This window comes from Tursiops truncatus, chromosome 4, assembly GCF_011762595.2.
Source record: "Tursiops truncatus isolate mTurTru1 chromosome 4, mTurTru1.mat.Y, whole genome shotgun sequence".
Classification (NCBI taxonomy): Eukaryota; Metazoa; Chordata; class Mammalia; order Artiodactyla; family Delphinidae; genus Tursiops; species Tursiops truncatus.
In genome coordinates, this window is record NC_047037.1 from 2,966,076 (window position 1) to 2,978,854 (window position 12,779).

Consider the following 12,779-nt stretch of genomic DNA (forward strand, 5'->3'; position numbering starts at 1 on the left):
GTTTGCCAGGAAAGAAAACTGCTTTATCGAAAGGTTAATTTTCAGATTAGTTTTGGGAAATTTGAGATAAATAAATGAGATCAGACAAAAAACATAAGGCCTGGATCCTTTTTCCTGGGGTTTTCAGAAAATAGTCATTGCTTCCAGTGAAATGTTTTGACATGTTCAGTAGGGAGAAAATGTTAATTGTAATGTTATGTGTATGTGTTCTTAAAAACACTTGCGAATAAATCTTTTATTTGTTTTAAGAGTAACCAGAGAGTAAAAACACTGTTAAAGTGTTAGCTGTGTTCTTCTTTCCTTATGGTAAATTTTATGCCTTCTAGGATGCTGCAGTTCGTCCTCAGGGTTCAAATGTACCAATGTGGAGACCATTCCTTTCCTTGTTTTATAGTTCAGTTGCAGTTTTTCGAGGAGTCTTATGACTAAACACCCACCCAGGGGTCTGCCTGGGTTTAGTCCCTCATCTTGTCTCATCTGTTGCTTGTTCTCTAATTCTTAACCTTCTTCCCTTGAATCCATGGCTCCTTTATAAAATCATCAGCACTGACAGACTCACGACAATGGTCCACTTGACTCTGTGTGTTGAAAACACCTGCTATTAAGCTGCTTGGTGGCAGGGACCGTGACTGACCTTCTGAATCGCCACCTCTGCTCCCACCACCTCCCTGCTTTGCACTGAACAGATGCCCTATAGATGTTTGTTGAATGGCTGTGATGCCCTCCTTTCTCCGGTCATATGCGCCTGCCCAGAATTGTATGTTGCAATTGACTGGAGCTTTGCGTCCAAAGCAGAGGTATCACTCTTGAATATTACAACATCACCTTGTCTGTGGTCCCTTAGGAAGGAAATACCAAGAGGTATTTCACAGGAACCCAAACGTACATGTTACCTCCCTAGGCCAACCCTGCCAACTAAGTCTCCAGAAGAAAGAGAAAGAACCTCCGGCTTCAAAGAAAGCAGCTTCCGGGACTTCCCTGGTGGTCCAGCGGTTAAGACTCCGCGCTTCCAATTCAGGGGGCCCAGGTTCGATCTGTGCACAGGGAGCTAGATCCCCCGTGCTACAACTAAGACCCGGCACAGTCAAATAAATAAATAAATAAATATATATATATATATATATATATATATATATATATAAATTCCTTAATTAAAAAAGAAAGAAAGAAAGAAAAGAAAGCAGTGCCCACCCTTCCTGAATCATGATCTAGAACATACATGCTCACCATCATCTACATGGAGAAAACACCACTGGCCATCTTAGCAAGCTTTTAAGCTCTAAGTTGGTATTTGTTCGTGTCTTATATGGTGATTCTCCTAGAAAATGCTTTTCCCTTTTGGATCACTATCTTTAAATGTCGAGTGCGTAAATACCACTTAAATCACAATTAAGCTCGAAGATCATCTCAAAAGCAGAATTGAATGGGAATAAAATGATGGTTGTACAATCTGAAAAAGGATGGATATATGTATATGTACAACTGAATCACTGTGCTGTACGCCTGAAACTAACACAACATTGTAAATCAACTATACTCCAATATAAAATAAAAATTAAATTAAAAAAAAGAGAGGTAGCATACTATAAACAAACAAAAAAAAATGATAGTTGCACACAGTTTCCACAGACGACTGTTAAGAATGCTGTTACAGGGCTTCCCTGGTGGCGCAGTGGTTGACAGTCCGCCTGCCGATGCAGGGGATACGGGTTCGTGCCCCGGTCTGGGAGGATCCCACATGTCGCGGAGCGGCTGGGCCCGTGAGTCATGGCCGCTGAGCCTGCGCGTCCGGAGCCTGTGCTCCGCAATGGGAGAGGCCACAACAGTGAGAGGCCCACATACCGCAAAAAAAAAAAAAAAAAAGAATGCTGTTACAGGGCTTCCCTGGTGGCGCAGTGGTTGAGAGTCCACCTGCCGATGCAGGGGGCACGGGTTCGTGCCCCGGTCCGGGAAGATCCCACATGCTGTGGAGCTGCTGTGCCTGTGAGCCACAGCCGGTGAGCCTGCGCGTCCGGAGCCTGTGCTCCGCAACGGGAGAAAATAAACATAACATTGTAAATCAACTATACTCCAATATAAAATAAAAATTAAATTAAAAAAAGAGAGGTAGCATACTATAAACAAAAAAAAAAAATGATAGTTGCACACAGTTTCCACAGACGACTGTTAAGAATGCTGTTACAGGGCTTCCCCGGTGGCGCAGTGGTTGAGAGTCCACCTGCCGATGCAGGGGGCACGGGTTCGTGCCCCGGTCCGGGAAGATCCCACATGCTGTGGAGCTGCTGTGCCTGTGAGCCATGGCCGCTGAGCCTGTGTGTCCGGAGCCTGTGCTCCGCAACGGGAGAAAATAAACATAACATTGTAAATCAACTATTCTTCAATAAAATAAATTTAAAAAAAAAGAATGCTGTTACATTCTTAACTAACACAACATTGTAAATCAACTATACTCCAATATAAAATAAAAATTAAATTTAAAAAAAGGGGAAAGAGGTAGCATACTCTAAACAAAAAGACAGTTGCACACAGTTTCCACAGACGACCGTTAAGAATAGTGTTACCCACAATCAGAACAGGAACACTGCTCTCACAGAGGGGTGCTCTGCATTTAGGGTGTCGGCACACACTCCCCCCTCAGGCACTTACAAACACAACCAAGACAGAGTGAACAAAGTGAAGTTGACTGGAGGTTTCATGTCGATTAGGCTAACGATGTAGAAAATCACCGGGAGCCAGAAGCAGAAGAGAACTTACAAGCACCAGCGATATTCTCAGACGTGGCCTCCGTGGCGTGTTTTCAAAACTCGTGGACCCTGTGTGTCATTAGGAAGATGGTTGGATCCTGCTTGAAAAGCCCGTCGGTAACATTCGACAACAGATGTAACCTCTGACGTTTGTGTGAACTAGATTAACGTTCTGGAGTCAGTCATCAGGCTCGTTACTACTGGATTTTCTCTGGTCCGTGCTAATAGACTAGATTATTGATTTTCGGATTTTCTGTGTATCCAAGGATAGTCTCTAAGATGTCTTTATAATGTTTCATGCTTCAGTTGTCAACCAAAATGACATAACAGTGAGCAGTCATTTTCTAATCACGTTGAAAGAGGTTCAAACACAGCAGATAAAATGGATCTTCCCAGCCTCGGAGCCACAGATGCATCGTCGCTGTCACTCCTCGGGCTGGGTGGAGGTCATCCCTACCTGCCTGCCATCTTCCCCAGGAATTAGCTGAATTCACAGCTTAAGACCTCTGATAGTCAGAAATCTGCTTTCCACTATGTGGGAATGGCAGGACAGCTCCAGAGACACCTCCACCTAAGTAGGATTTTAGCGCATCAGGTGCGATTGCAAAGTACAGCAGGCTGGGTTGCCGTGTGGTGGGTGGTGTTTATTCATCTTCTCTTCTCCTTTCATGTGTATGGATGGACGATGCTCGGCGTATATGCCCAGCTCTCGGGGGGTATGGGCTGGGGATCTCATGCATAGAGTGTGTGTATATGTAAAGTAGAAACGGAACCCGGGCAACAAAATGAACTTCTGTGTGCAAGAACTCTATGAAGTACACCCAGCTGCCGGCAGCAACTGCTACATGCAGGCCACTGATTATTACGCGTATTTCAAAGACAGTCCAGGTTACAGTGGTTGCAGCGCTCAGGCTGTGCCCAGTAACAACATATATATGGAACAGGCCTGGGCAGCGAATCAGCCTTATACCTGTAGTTACCCTGGAAACGTGCAGAAAAGCAAGGACTCTGACTTGGACATGGCCCTGAATCAATACAGCCAACCTGAATATTTCACCGAAGAAAAGCCTACTTTTTCTCAACTGCAGTCGCCATCGTACTCTCAGAAAAAAGGTAGGGACCATCTTACTTCCGTTTGATCCAAGTTTCCGTGTTTGTCTCTGGGGTGTTTGAAAGGGACACTTTGCATCCGCTTCGTCAAATCTTCGACTTCGAACGCTGAATGTCTGAAATTAAAAATAGCAGGAAAGAGAGGTTGCTAAGTGATCGAAAGGGGTCCTTGAACACCAGAGATTTCCGAGCACTTTTTTCTTCCTATATGAAAGCTGGATGGAGTTGGTTTTTGAGGCTGTGTGTATGTTACCTCTAAAGCGTGGGTGCGCACGCGCGTGTGGCTATATACTGCCCCTAGGGAATACTGTCAGCTTCTTTGCTAAAGAAAATACGTAAAGGCTTCCCCTTGGTGGACAGGCACTGCGGCATTTGAAGTGGGATCATTCTCCTCAGCTGAGGTTCAGATTTTAAAACTCATTTGACTTTTTCTTGGCACGTCATAGTAAAAGTTTATTTTAGGTAACTAGTAAAATAGTTCCATGATTTTTTTTGACAGTACTCTAATGTTGATATGTTGGGTTTTGTAGATGTTCTTTTTAATAGATTTACTTACCCATGTAAACTGTAAGGAATCTACTTGTAATCATAACAAGCTGTAAGAATATAAAACTCATAAAGAAACTGATACACTTTATCTTGCCATGGTGTCCCTAAAGTTGGACATGTCTGCAATCATGTCAAATGAACTCTGTACGAAACAAAGTGATATCGCCTTCAAAATATCCAATATTCAAACAAGTGCAAGGTCCACTTCTTTTAATAGACACTGTGGCTTTCCAATGCTGTTTAATTTTCTATCGGTAGAATCTGTCTCGTATTAGCAAAAACTAAAATAAAAGAGGCAAACTGGCAGTACTCAAGCAGCTGCCAGATAGAAATGCTTTTGAAAATAGCTTAAATTCTAGTGCATATATCCCAGAAACTCCTTTTTTCTGCGAACAATCCACTGGATATTGCAGAGGAAACCACATGTACAGGTTTCCATAATTTGCAAGAATATAATGCCCTCTGATCTTCAAAGATGAATTTCTCTATGAAATTATCTTAAAACCTAATGTTGTTTATTTGATTGTGACTCCTATAAAAATTATCATTTGCTTTTCTTAATGCGACTCCACAATTAAAAGTAGCCTGTTCTGAAAACTATGAAACAAAATTTTCAAGAACAAACTAAAACTAAAACCCCTTTTAGTTTCTACCGTATGCTGTATTTGCATTTTCTGTGCTATTCCGTAACTTCCAGATATGAAATATGAAGGGAATTACAGCCTAAAACATATTCAGAGTCGTTCATCTGATTTTCATTTAGCTTCACCTCCTCTTGAAAGGCATCAGAAGTTCTTGTTTATTATAAGGGACACCCTACTGCGAATGTTTGAGGTAGACTGTGTGCTTTCTGTTGCATTTAATACTGTACTTAAAAGTAATTTGTCTTTGGAGAGCAGTTAACACTGCCTCATTAGACATGCCTGAATATGCCTTTCCTAATGTTGCAGGAGCTCAAGAAAATATTGGTGTGTCTCTGTATTGGGGCATTCCACTATTCTTAAAAGTTCTTGCAAAACTTTACAGGCTTTTACTCTTTCTCCTTTTGTCTTTTCACCGTATTTTCTTCCACCTGTGCTGGAGAATATTTGCTTATAAAACGCTAAACCAGCGATTCTTTACTAATCAACTTGACTCATGAGCCAGAGGCTAAGACACATCGTATGCATATATTGATGTAATTTCTCAAAGCCATATGCCATTGAAAGGCCACTGCCACCTGCCAAACTCACTCAATCAGAGCAGGCAAATATTCTTAAATGCGCCATTATTTACTGTTACAAGTCTTTAAGTAAATCCCAGTAAAACTAAACCCAGCTGTCAACTGTCTCTTAGGACAAAAGGTCGGACCCAACGCGTTTATCCATATTGATCCATTATTGATTTTTGCTGTTGTTGGAGAACATCAGTAGTATCTCCTTAAGGCAAAATTAAGACAATAAACAGGTGTTCAGTGCGGCAGGCCTCATTATTCCAATTGGATTTTTATCTATTTTCATGAAATTCATAATTGCTTCGTCTGTGCTCGTCACTGTCACAACTCTAGACACTCTTCAATAATGCAGCTGTCTTAACTTTTTCATTATTTTTTTAAGGATGGCTTATTCTCTAGCCTTAAGTTGGAGTTTTCTAGTATGTAGAGAATGATCATCACCTTGTTAAAAAAGAAGTGTGCATTCAGTACACATAGATAAAGTAAAGGAAGGCTACAGAACCCAGTGACAAGACTGGTTCTCTCGATAACAGTCTTCAGAATGATTTAGTTCTCTTTGTGTTGTTTTTCTATGTTTTTACATTTATAGCCAAGAGGAGAAAAAGTTCTCAGGCTCCTGAAGCTCTGAGAACCTGAATTAAGGAAGAGTCAGAATGCAGTTCATTCAATCAAACTTAGAATAAAACTTTAAGAAGGGGGGGCAGTATAATTTTCACATTGAGAGGGGCTGAAATGCAGACTTGTGATGTCTGTCAAATTCTCCTAGAGTATACGAGAAAAGACATTTTTAGTTTTTAAAAGTGAGGGACAAATAAAAAGAACTCGACCAATCACTAAGAAGATACGAGCTCCTTATTGTTTAATCTTCCAAGTAACCTAGCCATGGTTTGTTATGTTCAAATCAGCCAACACAGCCAGTTCCGCTCCACACTTTCTTCCTGGCCCCAGCTAGGGAGGAAGGGGAGAGTAGGTTTAGAAATCAGACAGAGGGATAGAGAATTGGCAGCCAGGGTGCCGCGACTTCTCCTTCGTGGCAGAGGTTTCAGCAGAGCTATAAGTCGATATCTTTTTTTTTTTTTTTTGGCGGGGCTGCTGGCTGTTTCCACCAGAAATTCCAGTTACATTCCAAAGTCCCCAAAGAGCTTGAGTCTGGCCGCTCTGCGGGCAGCTTGGCCAATTCGCCTCTGGGTCTGTTTCAACAGAATCCTTCCTTGGAGTGTCTGTCCTGTGCAACCCTCCTCCACAGGATTCTCTGCTCAACGTTCTCCGTACCATCTTTACAGGAATGGCATGTCCAAAAATGTAGCTAGTGTGTTTGTATCCAAGTTGGTTATCATGTCCAAGCGGGTAAGAATTTCCTGGGTTTGAGCCAGGATCAAAGAGATGGCGCGTGTTTGTCCTGTTCCGTTTGGGGTTTTGACTGCACGTGTCCTTGTTTTACAGCTGCATTCTTACTAGTGCAGAAAGAAATATTCGTACCTGAAGCAGAAACTCCACATAGAGCTGTCCTTTCTGTATCTGTTTTCATTGCCCCTCTGCCTCCAGTCAGGAATCGAAGTCTTTTTTCACGTTCTGCAGCTCTGTTGACTGTATGTGAATAATTGTGTAGACATGAGAAATGGATTAGAAACAAGAGTTAAGCCCCAAAGAAATACGGTCTCTAATTAGAATTTCCTTAGCCTCTTTTAAAGTTAAAGAAGGATTGCTATACAGTACATTTGGGGATAGGGCGGTTCCACGGGCTGCCCTGAAAAAAATGTTACAGGAGAAACAAGTACCCTTAAACCCTAGAATCAACGCTCAGTCCAGTGAGAGACAGGCAGAAAAGGAGAGCAAAAAAGGGAAGATTCATGAGTCCCATTGCCATGAACTTGAATATGAAATGATGACACACTATCTCAACTTCTCTTTCTCAACCCTTCCTTCTCGCCTTCTCCCTCCCTTTGTCTCTTTCCCCTACTATTTCCCCTCTACCTCTCTCTCTCTTTCTCAGTCTTCCTCTTTCTTCCCCAGTCTCTCCCACCCCTACTCTTCCTCCCTAGTTGAATTTGTTTAATTTAAACACATATATGATCCGTCTGCCCAATGAATGATGTTGTAGGCATCATGTCTTTACAATGTAATACTTAAGAGGTTAACGCAACTGCAGACTTTTCTGCAATGCTTGTGTAATTGTAAGGATGCTGATGTAAATGCAGGATTTCACATTGGGCATTGCCACCCATAGACTGTGAAGAGTCAACACCGCTCCAGAAAATAATAGAACCATTTTTTAAAAATACAAAACCCATTTGTGGCATGAAAGTGCCTCTCAGCACCCAGAAATGCACAACAGTCGTTTGCAAACCAAGTCCAAGTGCAGACAAAGCATGAGCTGACTCTTCTTTCTTCTCCTTCCTGAGAATCAGGTACCTGTCTTGTCAAGGCATGTCCTTCAGAGATTGCATTGTATGCCCATCCTCAGGCACCCACTGCCACTCCTCGAGATGAAAGCTAACAGCAAGAATCCAAGGTCTTATGAGAAACTGAAGTCAGGTGCCGGCAGGCTTGGGAAGGAATGTTGGAGCTGTTTATTTCCTGCATATGGGGTTCACGTCCGCCACCTCACATCCCTCCACAAAATCGTTTCCACAAACTCAAAGCTTTTCTCTCAGCTCCCAGCATTCAGGTGCATTCAGCCTGAGGTCCAGTTGCTTCCCGCTCTACCATCTGCTCTGGGCCAGCTTTTAGGACCCCCTTCCTTGTCCTGATACCACCCAGTGCTCACTTAGGCTCTGCATTCTCCCTTTTCCACACCCTCATGACCAGGGCGCTTCCGTGCGCTGTCCTTGGTACCAGGCTTATCTCAGCGCCCTCTCTACCAGCTGCTTTAGAGAATTTCCTCCGTTCTCCAGGAGACTCCCAGAGTGGTCGGTCACTCCACCCACCCCCGTTCCTTGTCTGCAGAAACTGCCCGCCACGCCGTCCTGTCCTCTCCTCTGCGTGTCCCCCCTCTTCTCCCCCAGAGCCTCTGCTTCCGGTCACTCGGTGGCAGTTCCTCCCTGCCCTCTCCACCCACCCTCAAACGTTCAGACCCTTTCCATGACCTGTTGGATCAAACACGAACTCCACCACCTCTTCCCTGCCCCAGAGAGTTCCGTCTGGATTCTGGTGTCGTGCTTCCTCCCATACGCTCTGTTCCAGAAATCTCAGCCAGTCTCCTCTCTCAGCCATACTGCCCCCCATCCCTGAACCAATGATACTTTTTCCCAGCCACACCCCAGTGTGCGCCCTGCCCTTCTCAGCCTGCATCACTTCAGGTCACTGATTCAGCTCACAGCTCATCAGCCTTTTCTATTTAACCGGCACTATTCTCTCCAAAAGCCCTGCTCCTGACCAGCCCTGACTTCAAAGACAAGTATCCCTTGCGTAATATAACAGTGCTGAATCATTTGTGTAAATCACCGCTTTTGTTTTTGTTTTTTTTGCGGTACGCGGGCTTCTCACTGTTGTGGCCTCTCCCGTTGCGGAGCACAGGCTCCGGACGCGCAGGCTCAGTGGCCACGGCTCACGGGCCCAGCCGCTCCGCGGCATGTGGGATCTTCCCAGACCGGGGCACGAACCCGTGTCCCCTGCATCGGCAGGCGGACGCTCAACCACTGCGCCACCAGGGAAGCCCCTTGATTAAATTTTTGACTGGCTAGTTATACCAATCTTTTCCCCATCTTAGTGATTTGCATCTTCAAGTGGTTTTAGCTCTAATTGTGGATTGAAAGGTTTTGTCAGGTCCTGAGGGTTGGAGTCTATGCGGACAGGGAGAAGGAAGGTTAGTTAGGGACTTCTTGTGTGTGAAACTGTATTATACCCAAGGTTAGCCCTAAAAATGAAATCTTTTAGTTTCAGGAATTCTTGAGTCAGAAGAAATAAGGTAACACTTGCTTTGCCCCCCTTTTCTGCCCTAAGGCTTCCAAGATGAAGGAAATCCAGAGTCCTTTGTCATCATGTCCTCTCCCCTTTTCTGGATTAACAACTCTGACCTGGTCCTCCTTCTGCTTCCCTTTCCCTCCTCTGCCCACACCCCGCAGAGCTCTAGAGTTTGAAGACTTGGAACTCGGGTATCTTCACCCCTCAGCCAGCCATAGGGCAAGGTATAGAGCAAAGCTGCTCAGTGATGCCATGCGGGGAAAGCGGAGAGAAGGTGCTGTTCTGAAGAAAGATTTCATGAATGGGAGCCTCTGGGTAGCTCTGCTAGGAATTTGCAGACAGCAGTGGAAGAACACCTTTAAATTTATCACTGCTTCAAGTTTGAACCCCATTTCTTACACACTGGGCCATACATGGTTGTTAAGTAAATGGATGGATAGATGGATGGGTGGGTGGATGAATGGATGGACAGAAGGACACATCTATGGACAGACAAATGGATGGATGGAGATGGATGGATGGATGGATGGATGGAGATGGATGGATGGATGGATGGATGGATATAGTGTTTATCAGAGGGTTAAATATTAATGTGATGCAAAACGTTATCTAGTACCAAGAATTAAATGTAAAAAGAGTCAGGATTAGTATCTTAGGAAAAAGCTAAGCAATGAACTGTTCAAGATTTTTTAACTATATAAAGAAATGACATCAGGAAGAAGGTGCCAGTGGGAAAAAAAGCTTAAATCAGAAGGGCCTGAGCTGTGGGATGATTTGAAGAAGTTCCGTTAAAATTAGAAAAAAGGGGAGACGCAAGAGGGAAGAGATATGGGAACATATGTATATGTATAACTGATTCACTTTGTTATAAAGCAGAAACTAACACACCCTTGTAAAGCAGTTATACTCCAATAAAGATGTTAAAAAAAATTGGAAAAAAAACTAAACTTGCTAATGGTTTAGCCTCTTCCGGGTGTGAAAATACATTCTCATCCGATAACCTGACCCAAACCACTCAGGGTCCTTAGCACTAACTTCACCATGAATCAGTACCTTTCTGAACTGCCCAAAGGACTTCCCACCACCAATAACAACCACAGCTCCTTTTAGATGCCAGGACTGGTTGTGCTAGGCAAGTGGTCTGACACAGAAGGAAAGATCAGCCAGGTTGGAAATGGTCTCTGAGCCCAGCTCCTCTCCACTTCTGCTGGACTGACCTGCCTAGGCAGCTCTGTCTCCTTTACACCTGCCACCAAGATCTGCCTTATGTTCTATTCCTAAGGCCTCTGTGTCTGCCAGCGGGACAAAGGAGGGCCCAGTGTTTCTTCTTCTAGGACCTGAGATGCTGTTATAATTCACTCAAAAGAGTTAAACTAGCCAGCCTTCTGATTTTACCCATTCATGGGAAACCAAGTGAATTGCACTCAGTGCCAACCGAGAAGCCAAGCTGGCTCCCTGTTGCATGATTTCTAGCGCAAATGCACACAACTTTCCTTCCACATACCAAGTCCCTCTGAGGATCAAATTTTTAAAAATTACTGTTACCGATGACACGGATAAACCTTGAAAACATTCTGCTAAGTGAAAAGCCAGTCACAAAAGAATACATATTGTACCATTCCATTTGTATGAAATGTCGAGAATAGGCAAATCTGTAGAAACAGAAAATAGATCAGTGGTTGCTTCGGGCAGAGCAGCTGGAGCAGGTGGGAGGGCTAGGGAGTGACTTCTAAAGGTACAAGGTTTCTTAGGGGGATGATGAAAATGTTCTAAACTTGATTGTGGTGATGATTTCACAACTCTGTGAATATATTAAAAGCCATTGAATTGTATGGTAGGTGAATTAGGTCTTGATAAAGCTCCTAGCAAAAAAGGTAAAAAAATGATGTTAGTAATTTTTTATCATGTCAACTTATTTTACGTGCAAGGTAATACTTAGCAATTAATCAGACATTTCCAAGTGTCCACTAAAAACATCTCCAAGTCCTTTGTTGAACAAACAGATAGAGTTTGCTTTCATAATAATAGGCTGGATAAAGTGACAGCATGGTTTATTAGTCTAAGAAATAACGCATCTGAGAATATAAAAGCTGGGCAAAATACATCATCCTTGCACTATCCCATATAGTCATGGGCCTTACCTGTTTTCGGGCGTGATTAACCACGCTTCTTTAACAGTCACCTGGGACAGCTTGCAGATGCGATTCTCAGGTGAGCAGCCAGGCCTCCAGGATGTGCTTCTCATATTTGTTTCCAGGCGGAACACAATACTGACATTCAATGAGCGTGCACTCCTGGCAGCATGCATCTTCCGTGGCTGGGCGTATTGGCCGGCATGTGACTCATTTGGGGAGCATGAAAAAGCAAAAGGGTGGAGACCCTGAGACAGCAGAGCAAGCAGTGGTTAAGTTCTCTAGGAGAACTGGTTACCGTGTGATGTTGTCATGTACGTTCTGTAACCTTAAGAGAATCCCCACCTACCTATTCACTGTGTGTGGGATTTCACTCGCTGGTGACAGTTATTTAATGATGGATAATGGACTTAGGTATAATGACTGATGTATCATTGCTTGTGGTGACTGTTTTGGGTAAATAAGATGCTTCTGAGTTAATACTTTAGAGAAAAGAAAGAGATGGGTGGGGTGCACTAGTGAGATCATGTAAGCAACTGCTACCAACTTAAGTAGATGTTTCTGTAGACGTTTTGATGATTTAACTAAAGACATAGTTAATCACCTATTCATCCACCCACCAAGAAAATAATGTAGGAGAAATAAGAGAACAAAGCAAACCACCCTTCAGACTAGCAGTCAGAAAACAGAAGGAGGGACTTCCCTGGTGGCTCAGTGGTTAAGAATCCGCCTGCCAACGCAGGGGACACGGGTTCGAGCCCTGGTCCGGGAAGATCCCACATGCCGCAGAGCAACTAAGCCCGTGTGCCACAACTACTGAGCCTGAGCTCTAGAGCCCATGAGCCACAACTACTGAGCCCATGAGCCACAGCTACTGAGCCCACATGCCACAGCTACTGAGCCCCTGTGCCACAACTACTGAAGCCTGCACACCTAGAGCCTGTGCTCTGCAACAAGAGAAGCCACCGCAATGAGAAGCCCACGCACCGCAACAGAGTAGCCCCGCCTGCTGCAACTGGAAAAAGCCCACGTGCAGCAATGAAGACCCAACACAGACAAAAACAAATAATAAATAAATAAATTTATATTAAAAAAAAGGAAAGCAGGAGCCCATTCCACTCGTACATT

At 43.8% G+C, this 12,779-nt stretch overlaps 1 protein-coding gene and 1 long non-coding RNA gene across 9 annotated transcripts in view; one reads left to right on the plus strand and one right to left on the minus strand.

Moving 5' to 3' along the window:
• Positions 1–12,779, plus strand: part of THRB (thyroid hormone receptor beta) — a 393,899-nt gene that overhangs the window by 345,424 nt on the left and 35,696 nt on the right. The window lies entirely within an intron of this gene.
• LOC141278516 (uncharacterized) lies at positions 1,823–8,887 on the minus strand. The gene is made up of 3 exons (XR_012331272.1): positions 7,096–8,887; positions 3,874–3,970; positions 1,823–2,325 (listed from the first exon to the last, which is right to left on the minus strand). It is a non-coding gene; the product is annotated as an uncharacterized lncRNA (long non-coding RNA).